Source organism: Solea solea, chromosome 5 (genome assembly GCF_958295425.1).
Source record: "Solea solea chromosome 5, fSolSol10.1, whole genome shotgun sequence".
NCBI classification, from domain to species: Eukaryota; Metazoa; Chordata; class Actinopteri; order Pleuronectiformes; family Soleidae; genus Solea; species Solea solea.
Genome location: NC_081138.1, coordinates 15,843,205 through 15,859,411, shown reverse-complemented (window position 1 = coordinate 15,859,411; position 16,207 = coordinate 15,843,205). Strand labels below are relative to the sequence as shown.

The window sequence follows — 16,207 nt, the reverse complement described above, 5'->3', positions numbered from 1 at the left end:
TGCGGGCCTTAAACATTATTTCATTATTTAGTTTGTTTGTTTGTTCTGGGATGTAAGGCTTGGTTGCATCAGATCTTGTGTGCAAAGCTGTAGGTACAACGGGGGGTTTTGAAACACATCAGATATGTAACCTCTGGCTCTGCAACAAAGTTATGAAGTGAAAGAAGTATTTAACGATCTTTCTCCTATGCCTTTTGGTGGTTCAAGAGCACAAAGGAGTTTAAATTAATCTCATAGTCTGCAACCTTTGCCAGCAAACCATATAGCAGATCAGCCGTTTGTGTGTTTCGCCCATTACTGCAGTGGCACGTCGTCTGTCACTCTCTGCTGTCCTGCTCTGTTCTGCACAGTAGTCACGGTCACTTCTCCAAACCTGTGCCTGCTGCAGCGTTTTGCAGCTGAGAGGTCTGGATATTAATTCTAATAGGCCTACTCGGTAGCAAATTATGATTTTAAAAGTAACTAAGCAAATGACAATGTGATGTAAAATTACAGACTCCCAAAAATACGAGTACTCCACAATGAATAACCTAGGCAGCCGCATGATATTCGTTGTGAGGTTGACCATAAGTTATTGTGCTGATGCTGTTGGGAAAAAAGTCCCATCTGTTAATATTTTTGATCCACGAACATCGTGGTCCTCTGCACGTCCAGGGAATCGATTTAGACCGTATGGCCGCAGACAGGGGCACTCTTCATGAGGTAAAGGTTTGTGTAGTTTGCATTCAGTTTTTATCCAAATTTGAAGTTTCCCATTGCTGTTGGTGCAGCCGAGAATTGCACAGGTTCTTCCCGACTTCCTAGACATCGTTGTCAAAATGAATGCGGCATAAAAAGTACAGGTAAAAGTAGAAATGTACACTTCTTATGACAGCTCCCATTCAATCGCGCGTATACGTGTTTACTTCCGGTACTTCGCCGGATTTGTCTATATGTTTGTATGTGCAAATAAATGGGAAGAGAAAGCTTCAGATTCAGCTTTCAAGAAAATAAAACTCCTATTATATCATGGTATATTGGTGAAACAATACACTGGCCAATACAGCTGTATCCAGGAAGACAAACTGTATCAGAAATAATAAAAAAGAGTTATAGGTGGTCTGCTGCTTTCTACCATCTTCTGGAGTTTACACTCATACATATGTATAATGCTGAGGCAGACAGGCAAGGAGTGGGTTGAGAACAGCATGAGGCTGTGTTTTTGCACTGTGTTTATCTAATTGCCTGACCACCAACAGCTATAGCCAGATTCAGATCCAGCACTAAATGTTTCCTGAGCTGTTACAGCCCCAAAGCCAATCTCCCTGGAGCCCCGCGGAGCCGCTTGCCTCGCCTTCACGGGGCTCGCTACCTGCAGTGTGTGGGGGCCACAGTCGACCTTTATCAATCTATCAATCAGGCAGTGACCGTCATCATGAATTTCAGAGTATCAAGCCCTTGCTACCTTTCCTGCAAAATATGGCTGCAGAATAGTTTCCCATCTGCCAATGTTACACCCATACAATTAGACTGTGGTAAAGGGTAATAGAGCCTGAAGCACATAATATAAAGCACATGGAGTCGGTGTGATTTGGGTGCATCCGAATCAATTTTAACGGTGAACGTGCCAGATGTATGGTTCATGAGTGCAATATTTGGTTTCTTGTTTAACCATGAGTCTTTTAGATGTCACATGCAAATGTAGCACCGTCACTCATTGCTTTTTAAAAGCCAGATATGCTTGCGTCTTGTTAGATTGCTGTTATAAAAGGGCAGATTTTCCAGGTTTGAGAAAGAATGCTTCCCTAGAGGAAACAGTCTCTCTTCGTGCACCATTGACTTCAGACCAGGTTTTTGTTGGTCAAAACACAATTGCTTTTCACTGCCTCAAGATACCAATGTGCCAACCCACGCCTCGTTTTAAGTGCAGCACACCCATGGGCGATTAAATGGGTGCAAGTCTTTTTTAGTCAAACAATGTGGGTGTTGGGGGGGGTGTGTGACAATTGCCTGTCCGTAACTTGCAAAAACCCTTGTGTTGTGCCTGTTGTAATCTGGGGCTCATGGTGTCACTCTCCTCCAGGTATCGATGTGGGCTGCATCTGGCCAAGTAGAGAAGAGGCACTATAGTCCAGACCCCTGATATCAACATCTTCAATACCGTCAAAAGTGGACAGCTCTAAGTAAGTCACTTCATACTTTCATCAGTGTTTTCTTCATGTGTCATTTGTTGGAGGGATACATACTGTATGTGTTGATATTTTAGCAGTAGCCGCCAATAAATAAAATGCTTTTTGGTTTCATATGACACAGCAGGTCAGAGGTCTGCATTTACACCAAGGCCAAATGATTTGGGTGTAAGCTTCAAGGTGTAGTAAAGTTTCAGTTTACTATTAACTGTCTTATTGTTTTAAAACAAGATGGAACGTTTCCTACCCAATTGCAAAGTGCGTCGAAATATTTATAAAATTTTGAATGGTCGTCAAAAGATGACGAGGAGAACGAGCACGATACTACTGTGCTAACCAACCGGCGTGCTATTGTGACATCAGTGAGGGAGATCATGGTGTGAGTGAGCACCAATGACACGCTTAATATAAGCATGATGACTTGAGCAGTGTACTGTCAGTAGAAATGGGGCGATACCACTTTTTAGTTTTCTGTGTCCTATACCGATATCACAAACTCAAACATCTACTGATACCGATATTCGCCGAGACAGTCATTTAAGACCATTTATGAACAATGAAGCTGCTTACAACATGTCATTTCAAAGAAAACAAGGGCTCAGCTGAAATGCTTTTGCTGATTTTTTTTTTTTTTTTTTTTTTTTACTAAATTTTGTAGTGTGTGCATAGTAAACCATGCAATATATAAGAGTTTTGGATTGTGTCAGATTTTACATTTGTATCTGTCCAATATCTGATCCAGTGATTTTTGACCAGTATCGGAACAATATTGATTCCCATCCCTAACTGTCAAATCCCATTTTAAACTAAAGCAACTCTCAGCAGACACTTTTTTTCTCTGGTTGCACAGTTAATGGAGTCAAAAGCACCCAGGATATGCTGATTGTATGTGTTGCTAGGTTTTTTTTTGTTTTTTTTTAACAACTCGTTAAATTGTTGTAGCTTCTACATTTCTTTTTTAGAACTCTTGTATGAAGGCAATACCACACTCAATGTCGTGTTTATCAGCACAATTATAATATCTGTGATTGCAGCTGTTCTGACATTTTGTACAACAGTGCTCCCTCTTGTATGATGCTTAATTAACACCATCAAAACATTATCTACTAAAGATATGAATTCTTTCCGTCATATATTATTAGACTTATTCAATTGGCATAGAACACTCAAAAATCGATTAGCAGCCTTTGCATACTGCAGTCAATTTAAAAACAACTAATTGTTCATCCCTAGTTCACACTGTGGCCACATTTGTCTATGTTCTTCCTCAACCACCTCCAAATTGTCAGGTATCAAAAGCGTCTATTGTGAATAATGTTAATACCAGGTGTGAGCAGGGTCGAAGGGCCACTTAATGTTCTGCTGTAGGCATCATTTAGTGGACGTGGACACCTTTGTGAAACCTCATGTTTTGTGCAAAGGTCATGCAGTCTCCTGTTCGTATCAAGTGGAAGACTAGACTTTTTTTCCGCTCTCTGTTTCTTTGCTGTTTAATTTAAATCGTCTTAAAACACGTGACTTCCCTGATGTGCAAACTATTTTTTCTGGACTTCAATGACAACAAAAAGTAGAACAAAAAGTCAAAAGAGTGTTACTGAGGTTCTATTCAAGACTTTGCCTGACATTATAAAATAGTCAGCAGGATCAGCACCAACAAAGAAATGAAGCATTGACAAAGTTAAGATCCCTTTTGTGGAAGAATCAAAGTGGGGCATCACAATGGCAACAAATGGCACTGAATAGAATGCATTGTGGAAAAAGGAGAAAGGGATGGTGCACTTGTCTGAGCATAGTCTTTTGCTAAGTAGCTAAATTAGTTTTTTTTTTATTTTCTGTGACGGCTTTTTGGTAAAGTCCAGCACTGTTTGTTCTGTTGTGACGTCATGTTTCTAAGTCTTAATCCATACTGCTTTGGACACTCCTATAATTAAAAAAAATGTTGACTTTAAAAGAACTTGTGTGTTTTACAAAATCACATAGTGGTTAAGTTTTAAAATGGGCAATTTAGATTTGCTTGTACAACACTAAACCCTTTGAATCGAAAGACCCAATAGTCATTGATTAGGTTTTCTAGTTGAGCTGCTATTTGTTTACAAGTGTGTATGGCTTAAGATACTTATGAAGACAATGTGAGGTAATAACCCCACACTCACAATGATGTGTTGATAGTTATTTAAACACCTCCTGGTTCAACACGTTTATGTATGTTTATACAGCTGGGAATACACTGTGACAATACTGTGACCTCATTTTCCCCAAACAGCCATTATATTTTCAGATTCAGGCTGTTTACAATTTGATTCACTCCGGTTTTAAATCCTGTGGCAAATATATTGGAGCAAAAAATGGGTGCAAATATGTGTTGAGCCATGTTTTTTTTTTTTTTTTCATTTGCTTTACATATGCAAAATACAATCAAAAGACAGCGACTATGTGCTTTTTCCACTGATTGTATGCAACCACCCTCCCCCAAGTGCCCTTTCAAAATGCTATTGTAGTTTTAAATCAAAATCCAATTTGAATACTAATTTTGTTCCTGTACGTTGTGGAAATGTTGTCTCCACTGTGTGTGGCACCTTTAGCCCTCTATCACTTAAAAAAAATATTCCTAACAGATATTGCATTACATTACATTTCTGAGCGATGTTGCCTCACATTTTGCCCCGATCTAATATGCTGTATAATCTGAAAACTCAGAACATTACCTAAAGGAAGCATGAGGCTGTCCAGATGGTGTTTTGTGGCTTTAAAGGCATTTGAATTTTTTTTTAATGTGTGCTTTTTTTCTTGTTTGTTTTTCTCCCTCTCTTCATAATTTAGACTTAAAGCTATACTGAATACTTGGAACTCCTTCAAAGAATGTGTGCCACAACAGGTTTAGCTGCTCACAACCCATTTCAAATTTCCTACATCTAGGTTATGGCAAATGACATTTACTAAATGTAGACCAAAGTTGTTTTTGGTTCTTACAAATAACTGTAGAGCAAAGGTGATGCAAGATGGATATATCTGAGGTTTCTTTGGAGCAAAGGACTTGTGAAATTCAAGAATCAGTCAAAAATAAATGGGAAGGATACACAGAAGAAACCTTTCATAGTCCTTTGTGAGCTCTCACAAATATGCTTTGACTGACAACTGCTCTTCTCCGCTCTCAGTGCAGATGCGGGACTGACAGGTGTTAAATAGCTCGATCCATTTTTTATTGTTTTGAATGTGCAATTCTGGCTTATACACTACAAAGAGGAACAGCACTCCCCCTCCCTGCCCTGGGCACAGGACCCCAGCTCTGAAAAAGAACTGCCTGCTGGCCACTTTTTCACCATGCCTCCATCTTCTCTTCCTTTACCTCCTTTGATCCCTGACTGTGAAATATCCCCCCTCATACACATGCACACTGCGATAGACATCGTATGCACTCCTGTGCCTTATACCCTTGTACTATTTTTAATAATGTGATATTTTTGTGCTGACAAAAATCTCCATATACCAGCAATGGATGACCTGTGTGTCTTCACCCTCACCCGAATGAAAGTCCTGACTGTGCATGGGCAGACCACTCCATCAAGCTGCCCTCTTTGCCAACACAAACAGCTGATTCTAGGAGTTAGAATTCCTATGATGACCTTGAAAAGCAATGCAGAGGTCATCATTTCAGCCTCAGTCTGCTTCACATTCTCCTCCTTTTTAATCCATGTCAGTGACTTTAAACCCAAACAAGGAGAGAGTCTAAACATCAGGTCAATTAGTCACATGGTTTGCCTTTTGCAAAGTCACAGATGCACACAGAATTGGTAATCAACCTGAAGCTGCAGACCTGGACGCTATGATTTATGTGGTAGTGGCTGAAAGTGTAGCTTGTCCGGGTCAAAGCACACAGTCACAATTTATCAATGGTCACATACAACCTTCTTCACACTGAACGGCATTTTTGTACTGATTACTACACTGTATATTGGCTTTAAGTGAAATATACTGTAATAAAGAACAAAATAGATTAGAATATATGTTCATCAAGAAAGAAAATGAATGAAAAGGAGACTTATCCTGTCACAAAAATCCCTTATAGTACCATAGCATCCTTCCCACTTCAACTGAATTATCCGTGCTCACTCGCGAGGCGTCACACAACTGTGAGTCATAGTGGAGTTGAGGACAGTGGAGAGGCTTTACTTAATCTCAGGGCACCACCAGCTTTGTTGTCAAATTCTGTGATCATTGACATTTTGAATGAAATGATGCGACTCAAAGTTTGTCTCATATATTAGCAAAGTGTCAGTGAGTTTAACTTGTGCAACATGCGTGTGTAGTGCTCAAGCATGTCTCGAATAAACCTGGCGTAATAGACCGTTAATTAGGGTTCGCTCCAATAGGGTTGTGCTATTGTTCAAGTGTAGGGGTAAGTGACACTAAATACTTGATACTAGTTGAATTCTTCTACTACCTGTAGGAGCATTTGTTCTTAAAAACAGCATACATGTTTCTATGGTTCAATGTAGTGATTGAGAAATAATTACACTGTATGGTCCTTATTGCAAGCCTCAATGAGCAGGGACAAGGTATCCACCGCTATAATCAGTGGGATCTGTCACTGAAATAGTGCTCTGCGTATAGGTCTTCACTGTTGAATGAATACAAATAGTAATTCAATTGACCTTTAAACTGTTTTTACTGTTGATGTTCAATACTTGCCCTTTTAATAACCCTTTAACGCCAACACAAATCATAGTTAAATAAAATTATTCATAATCATATTATTATGAATTAGAAAAACAACACAAGTGTTGAATTTGAGTGAATTGGTCCTTGAAAGGTCCTGGAATTGATGTCATTTAATGTCAACCAAGGTGTGGGACCCTGCAATGCTTAACTTTAGAAATGAAGGTAGCCAATGATGATGTATGACACCATCTTCCCCCCTCCCCCATCTCTGATGCCAATATTTCCATCAAATATGATTTATTTATGATGTGTCTCTCCAATCTGCACTTTGTGTCTGCAATGCAGTGCACATGAATTTTTAATAGAAATAATGTATATGCCAAATATTAAATTAAAAGTAAACATCAAAAAAGGAAACGCTGTCAAATAAACCTTCAGATGAACTTAGCAATGTTTATCAAAGCATAGACAATACTAATAGGTGAGATAGGTGAGATTTTCAGACACGCAGTCATGTGCCAGCAGAAACTGTTTCTCTCACTTGTGATCACTAATATCTGCATTCACTGGTCCTCAAACGTATTGTTAACAGCACCTAGTCTGCCCCATGTTACATTACAAATGGTAGCCCTGCAATAAAAAGAGCTAATATTTTTCACTGAAATGAAACAGATACAACACACACCCTCCCCATGATGGCAGAGGATATTAAAACTGAAAATATCAAATGTAGTATGCACAGTTTGTAAGGAGATACAGAGGACAGGAAGGTTATTAACCTTGGGAATTTATTAAAACATGCTCATAAGTAAATCCATCGATGAATGATAATTTTTTTCCAATCTGCCTTTTGCATAATCATAATTAGGATTTTTCTCTCCCATCAGCACCTAAGGCGTTCGGTCTTCTGCAGCCCCACATCAACCTGCAGTCTCATCCCCAGTTAATATCCTCGAAAATAACTAAATAATTATATTTTTTTCTTTTTACCCGCTTACACTTTCTGTATCTTCTACTTTGCATAAAAGTCCAAATCTCAGCCTTCATCTTCTTAACTGCACAGGTGACTGAGCCAGTGACAAAAAATATTAATCACCTACGCAGTTTGTTGACATTATTCTGTCCTCGTCTGCTCTTAGCTGTGTGTCTGAATAATTAGCCCTTCCTCTCTGCTGTGCCTCTTTCATCTCGTTGTGCCCTGCATTAGATGGTGTGTTGTCATGCGATTGACAGTGACAGTGGTGGCAGCCGTCTATGCCACTGGCAGGGTGTGAGCTGCCTGTGCAAGGTGATTATGGAAAGAGAGGGAGGGAGGGAGGGAGGGAGGGCGTGCTCATATGGGTGCTTGAAATCCTTGAAAACGCTTGAATTTTGATGTTGTGTTTTCATGGATTGAAAAGGATGAAATGCTTGTAAATGCTTGAAGTTGTTGCGGTATTGATTTCAGAACAACCAGCTATCTGACTCGATAGATAATCACATACCCGTTCTAAAATGAAGACCACTCTGCTTGGATCTTACCTACGCCTCTACGACTCATCTGCCAGTAAGTCATTTCAGTGAGCGCTGGCTGGAAAATGTACAAATACAAAATTTGAAATACAAACCATGAGTAAAATCCTTGTATTGCCTGCTGCAAAATTGGAGTCCCAGCTACACACACTCTGATTTGTTTTTGCTCACTACAGGATAAATGATTGAGAGATACTCTGTGTGTGACGGGGCCGGCTCCACACTGCTGCAGCGAGTGTCTTGCCCCCTCAAACCAACATTTTGGGATTAGGAAAAAAAAAAGCCTTGTTTAACAGATTAGGTTTAGGGAAAATTGAGGTGTTAACAATTACAGCAGTTGATCGAAAAGTCCTCTGAAAACACAATTTGTTAATGTCTCATCTCTCTCCTTTTTGTGTATCTGTGGCTGCCACTGCACTGGCAGGTGAACTTTTCTGCTTGATTGGGTTTTGTACAGTTGCACCAGCAGCATCTGGGGGTCCAATAACATTTTACTGACTATCGTGATAATTTTTGTGAGCTTACTTTTTGCTTCCATATATCCACCAAACTGGTGTACCTTTGGTTGTTAATAGTGTGATATCGTCTCTGTTATTATGGTGAATGGAAATTACCCATTTTCGTATGTATTAGAGATGCACCGAAAATTCGGCCAACGAAACATTTGGATTTCCAGCCAGCCAAAATACTTTTAACACCGAAATTGGACGTTGTGTTAAAAAAATAAAAAAATAAATAATTGGACGTTGTGATGACGCATGCAAAAACTGCGGGCAGCAGGCGCCTGTCTATTCCCGCTTGGAGTCTGTCCAAGATCAGTTTGGAACACCAATAAAACGGTTCCAACATGTGAGTACACGGTGGAACAGCAAAGGGCAAAGTTGGCTGCATACAGTGCAGATTACGGACTCCCCAGACATTCACTCGGATCCCCTGCACTTCATCGCGTCTGTACTCGATCCTCGTCATAAAGATCGTTACTTGGATGTGGGGATAAAGCAGCGCGTAGAGAAATGATCCAGGCTGCGTTGGATACAGAGAGCCCACTAGGAGACGGAGAAGCGCAAGAAAAGGCTTGTCTGTCTGCACCAGATGGGAGGCATGCACCCTCGTTATCTGATATATTCGATGAGATCCTCCTAAATATTTTCATAGATTCTTAATTGATTTATTATTTGAAGCATGAATATTAATCTTTATAATTGCAATGCCTTGACTTTAGTGAGGTCAATACACACAGTTCCAGCCACAACAAAATTAGATTAAAATTTAAAGCAAATAATGTATTTTGGTGTTTCGGTTTTCACCCAAGTATTTCCTAATTTTCGGGTTTTGGCCAACAATTTTCATTCCGGTGCATCCCTAGTGTGTATTCATATAAAACAATTCATTTTATGACCGATTGAACTGGACCTTGAAAGTGCTTGATTTACATCTGAGACATATTTTACAGGTTGCAGAGACTGGTGACAGGTGTACAAAAACATAACACAGGCCTCTTATTATTAGCTGAGAAAAAAAGGGGATTTTAAAAATGAATTGAATGGAAATATAAGTCATTCACCTGCAGCCTTAAAACCTGCTTCATCTGTGCTTGCTGGCTCAAAACTTGTCAATGTTGGGTGTACAAGTCTGTTCTTGTATGTGGATCCTTAACAAGATTTAACACCAACAGTCAAAGTAATTGAGAAGAATATTGAGCACATTTTATAGCAAAGATAAACAAAGGAATAAAGGAACTTACGACCAGTGGTTACAGTCTCTTATTCTCTGTTTAGGCACCGAACAGACTTCCTGAGTGAACTGGTGTCCAGCTGTAATGCAGCTCTGCAATGCAGCTCTTTTTTTTATTTTGGTGATTTTTCCATTCATTTAAAAAGTGTGTGATTTATCTGTGCAATCAGAATCTGTGTTACAAGCTGGGTCCTTAAGCTGTACATTGCACCAAGTTAGATGAGTTTCAGTAATCCCTCTTGGCCTCGGCCTCTATATGAGATCAGATGATCACTTGTGAAATAAGAGTAACATTAAAATATAATGAATACAAATTAAGCATTCAGGAAGACAGATCCCACTCAGGTTGACGACGCAGATTAGTTATGACACTGCTCAGACACTTGGGTCAGATATTCAGACGGACAGGCTCCTCACAAAGTGAAGTAATTAATGACATTTAAATGTTAAATGGATCCCTGTCTTGTTGGCATTAATTAGGTGGATTAGAAACAAATCCCACAAAGAGAATCTAATGTTTTGCCATTTCCAGAGTTCTGATGCTCACATGACAAGGTGAATTACCTCTGTATTAGCCCACTATTCCCTCCGGGATTGTGTGATCTTATGTTCAGAGAAATTAATGAAAATCACATCCGGCCCTCTAATACTTAGTAGGACTGCCAGATGTGTCTACATTTTACATTTCCACATCAGGACAAAAAAAAATTCAAATTAACTTGAGCCTAAGCCATAAATATGTAGACCAATTTACCAATTTGCAAATAATTTCAAGCTGTAGTGTGTAACCTTTAAATATCAACACATTATCTGCTACATTCAAACATTGCCAAATGAGATCCAGATAGCGGTCTTTTGTTTTTGAGTCTGTCGAGACTTTCCTGCGCTGCGCGCAGAGTGACATATGGTTTTTTTTCATGGCTGATGAGGTGCAAGCACAATGGCTACATATCACTAGTGAAGCAATGTGGCTGAAAATGGCAGAAGTCCACGGGGGGGATCGAAGTTTGGCACTGGATCTTTAATACATCTGGGCTATGTTACCCAAATTTGAAATACGCCATCTCTATCTCTTACATTTTACAAGCCAAAACCTAAAACCATAATATTTTACTTATAGGTTGTCTCTAAGAGAAAGACAATCCCCCCAAAATCAGCGACCAACCGATTACTTTTTGCCAATTCACTATCTTAACAGAATATCTCATAGACTGACTTCACCATAGGTCTGGTCTTCATTTAAAGTAAACCAAAGCAAACCGTCAAAACACATTTATCCAAATCTAAATTCTAAATTTTCAAAGACAGACCGATTGCATTGTACAAGAATGCAGCTGAGATCATTACAAAAGATATTTAGTTTGCAGTTTTGCTGCCTGTATTCAAGGTAAATTAATGAAGCAAGTCTTAAAGAAGTCAGTAGCTAAACTGTCCTTATTTTGTCCTTTGTCTCTGTGTGTTGTTTTTCCTCTACACAAAAAAATGACTGGGAAAATGTACTTATTGACAAAAGACTGGAATCCAATGTATAACTCTAATGTATTTCTCTAAATAGAATGATCAAAACTGTGTTTCAGTATAAAATAAGAACTCAACACAAAATTCTTAGTAAAAGTGTGTATTGTTCTTCACATTAGGTTTTCCAAAACAGACGAAGAACATAGAAATCTTCCTTCATCATAAATTCAAGACTGAGGCTTCCTAATGAGCCATGTAGTCTTTTAATGTGTCAAACTACAACCGCCAATACATTTTTTGCTGCCTTTAAGCATCTTCCTCTTGTATCTTATAGTATATCTTTGTGTTTTGGTTTATTCATAGCCTAATACCTACACATTTTGTGCTTCCTGTTAATTGTATTTAATTAATTTATATATATCCTAAGTTGCAGGTTCAGTTCAGCCATTTTTTAGTGGTTGAGAAGACGGAACAATAACAAAACTAGGTTGTTTTGTGATGCATCACAGACTCTGGCTAAAAATAAGAGGAACAACCCAAAAAAAAAAAAAGAAAAAAGCCTCCTGATGATCATCACTATAGCACATTTCCAAAGATCATAGCTGGATTGGGCTGCTACACTGGTGAGTGGGTTGGCCCAAGCGTCTCTGACAGCTTTAGCAGGCTACAAATATATAACACACCCCCAAAATCAGATGATATTAATAGGTATTTCTTGTATGTCTTATTTGCATCAGTAAAAGTAGTAACCGCACATGTTGGATGAGACAGTCTGATGGTCTAATAGGGAGCAAGCTGCCCCTCTGCGTACAGTATGCTTTGACACAATGAGATGATGTAGCTATTCTTGGAGGCTGCTTGTGCACTACGATGGATGCCATTTTTCACACCATTAACTACATCCTACTGGTTTTATTCACAGCACAGCGACAGGCCAAAACAATCCTAAACACGCCCACGAACCAGCACAATTGCAACAATTGATCTGAGCTGTTCCACCAAGTCGGTCGCGATGCTGTGCACCAGAAGAAACCATTATCTTCATCCGCCTTTCTTCTCCCTGTCTCCTTTTCTTTCTCTCTCTCCATGTCTCTTATTCACATTCTCTGTCTTTGCATTGTCTCTAAGACCCCGTTTCATCCTCCTCAGCTCTTCCATTGCTGAAGTATATGCGAAAGAGCTCTTGGTTAAAAAAAAGTACAAATGTGCACTGTGTAGAATAAATATATAAATCACTGCTTTAGCTGCATAGGTCAACCACAGTAGGCGTATATGTTGGTAAAAAAAAATCAATGAGCACGACCAGTGCAATTTTTGGACTGTTTACCTCAGCAGAGGTCTGACCAAAAGCCCTCATTATAGTCTATGCTGAGTGCAGTGTTCACAGGGGGAGGCACGGCTCAAAGGTCCAGCTAATCCGGTGGGTCTTCCAGGTATGATGGGCTAGTCAATATGCTGGGCCTGCATCTTAAAGGAGCTCCACAGCCATGCTAGGTAAAAGAGGCTCAGGGGAATGCTTTGCATGGTGCAGTTTTATTGTATCAACAGCTCTCAAGGTTAGATGCCTCTAAAGTATTAACCCGTTGTGTGCCGCTTCTCTCCTTTCTTTGATTCTGCTCTCCTTTCAGTCAATGCCGCTTTCTTCGGAGTTCCACAATGGTTTTTTGTAAAAGCAACAGCTTAATCACCACGATTTTTAATATCCTTTCCACATGAAGTGGTTCTATACGTGATATCTGTATCAGATGATGTGTAGCTAGCACGAGCATCTCTCCCACCGGGTCAAATCTGACATTCTACTTGAAATCGTGAAGCAGTGTTTCATCAGTGCAGAAAATAATTCATCCTCTGTTTCATTCCAAGAACAGATGTATTCATGTGGAGCTCAGCTCAGATAGCAACACAGGTGTGGAGAAGGCAGGGTGTTTTGTATTCAATGAAGAATAGATAAGGCTTGAGGGGCCGTGTTCTTGTTGTTTTCCTGAGCAAAGAGAGCGCTGCTACAGGCACGTCACCAAGTTTAATTTAGGAATTTAATTTCCACACACAAAAGAGGTCAGGCAGGGAGGAACAAATTGACAGACATAGTAGGTGGGGACTTGTCATTTCTTCCAAATGACTTTTAATGAGAAGAAACCCTTTGGCCCAGGTTGAAGGGTACCTTCTTCTACGCGTGATTAAACTTTCAGAATTGCCCACTGAGGGCTTTTGCCCTGCAAGGACAGCTGGTCTGCATGTTCACAGGTCAGAAACTGGGCAAATTCCCTGCCTTAATCAGATGTAAACAGATTCTCCAGTTGAGCTCACTGGGCTGTGGTCAACTGAGCAGTAAACACAAAACACGGGGAGCCAAAGTGGTTGTTTTGTGGGGAATGATCCACCATGACACAGCTTTGTGACTGATTGTAATTTCCGAATGTAGGCACTTATTTGGACAAAGTATCACATCCTCCTTCTAAATTATACATCATTCTGAGCCATGTCAAGTCACTAATTCTTGTTTTGATGGCAAAATTACTTCAGCATGCTGGCACATGCACAGTAGATACACATTTTAATAGAGTTTTCCCCATATGTTTTCTTTTTTTCTTTTCAGAATTGTAATGGTTTGAAGAGAAAATCAATTTCATAATTTAGATTGTGTGCCTCGGTAGTGACCCATCAGTCAGTAAATGTTTTAATACTGTTTTGAAGCCCCAATCTTTCCATAGTAAAAGTGTGAAGTCATGAAAAGAGTTTGTGTTTGTCAATGTCACTGATATATGTCTGCGTCCTGAATGAAAGTGTCCCCCCCGTCACCCTTCTCATGGTTAAATGTTGATGTATGCTTCCTTGGCAGTTTCCTCACTCAGCAGCATCAGCATCAGCAGAGGGAAATGCAGTGTGAGGAGAGGATACGGCCCCTGTGGGAGGAAAATAGACTTTTGATTTTGGTTCTGGTCTCCCGTGTGCTGCCTCTGGGTTTGGAACAGATTTGGTTCGTAGCCTCAGTGGAGAGGAGACTGTGGCTCTTTTCTTGATGCGGTTTGTGTTGCTACTGGTTTCAGCCACAAACATGGGACCCTGCTGGCTGGCTTGCTGACTGGTTGTCAAACGGGCCCAGAGCAGGCTATCATTTTGGATGACTGGCTGCAGCATTTAAGACAGACTTCAGACATAAAAGTGCAACATATAATGGCTTTTCTGAAGATTATTAACTCTTTCTTTGGCAGGCTTCGTTTTAACTAGGGCTGTCAAAGTTAACGTGTTAATCGTTGCGAGTAATACAGCGGAGGTTAACGCGATAAAAATAATTTAATGTAGTCGACGCAAGTTTATTTACTTCTGGTGTGCGCTGACCTCCGACATGAAACCCGGAAATGAACAGTCACTTGCCTGCAGTCAGACTGAGATAGTAGCGGAAGATGGAGGGACGTGAGGGATTGTTGGGCAGAAGGTTTCATTTTAAGAACCTGAGAACCATCGATGAAACATTTTTTTTGCGATCCTTTGCCTTGACTGTCAAAAAGAACAGATGCACGACTAATTGCTGAGACAGAGGAATTCCTCGACATCGCCAACGAGTGGAAAGTAAGTGACAAACTAACCACTCTAGGCACCGTAATATGCTGGCAGCAGGCGACTTCCAATTTGGACACCTACCCTGCGTGGTTGTCTGTGCTTTCGTTCTCTCTCTCTTTCGCTCTCTCTCGCACTTTATCATGTCTAAGGACATTCTCAGGTGGATTATTTTGTTGTGATGTTAACACATGTTCTTGTTGCATACAGGATGGCAGTCATCCATGCTGAGCTTTTATTTTAAGATTACCTGGTTGGCACTTCATAGGCCCGAGATAGAGAGTCGTTTTGAAATCCCATAGTTCTATGTGTAGTTCTGTGTTTAAAAAGAAAGATACAGTTAAGCAATGGTTTCTGAAATGCACACTGTCTGATTGATTTAGACATTAGAAGAAAAGCACATTTTAATCGCGATTAATCTATATGAACGAATTTCAAGATGTGAGATTAATCAGTTAATTTTTTTTTTATCTATCGACAGCCCTAATTTTAACACAAATGCCTTAATTTGGTTCAGTCGAATTAGTTCACGTGGCTGGTATTTGTAAATGCATAGAACCTAAACCTAAATGTACCAGACTATTTTCCCAAAAACAAGCCACATCTGAAAATGAGGGATGAATCCTGCTGCACTTGCTCACAGGTAAAAACATGATGACTGTGATTTTTGTTGCATCAAAAGTGACACACTTTCAAAAACCCATGTAACTGCATGCTGGCTATTGTCATTAACAAAGCTATTACTCAGTACCTGGTCCCCAAAATGCTGACATGTGGAGGATGGATTTTTCACCTGACACTAGTGTTTTTCCTGCCGCCTCTCTTCTCTTGTCCTAAGGCTGCTGGTAGCTGAGAAGAAACAGTCTCCAGCATAAGCACGAGGATGTGCAGGAAACTACACCAAGGCTCACTGATGGAGGCAGATGTCCTGAACATGCTGTTCTCTGCTGCTGCTAATTGCTGTTTGTCCAGCTTATATTCACTCCTCTCATTTGGAGCTTTAGGTCTACAAGTCCTGATTGCCTTTCTGTGTTCATTTGCCTTGAGATGAGTGCAGACATACAACATTGTCTATTATGATTATTGTTGTTATCCCCCAACACACAGCCAAACCTTCC

The 16,207-nt window shown here is 40.0% G+C and overlaps 1 protein-coding gene and 1 long non-coding RNA gene across 2 annotated transcripts in view; one reads left to right on the top strand and one right to left on the bottom strand.

Annotated features, from left to right (window-relative positions):
• Nucleotides 1-2,164, top strand: part of LOC131459091 (uncharacterized) — an 87,280-nt gene extending 85,116 nt beyond the window's left edge. The window contains exon 3 of the long non-coding RNA XR_009240199.1: nucleotides 2,063-2,164. This is a non-coding gene — a long non-coding RNA (uncharacterized LOC131459091). The remainder of the gene's footprint in view (nucleotides 1-2,062) is intronic.
• The window catches only part of insyn1 (inhibitory synaptic factor 1), a 45,958-nt gene that overhangs the window by 24,078 nt on the left and 5,673 nt on the right, over nucleotides 1-16,207 (bottom strand). The gene's annotated exons all lie outside the window — the stretch shown is intronic.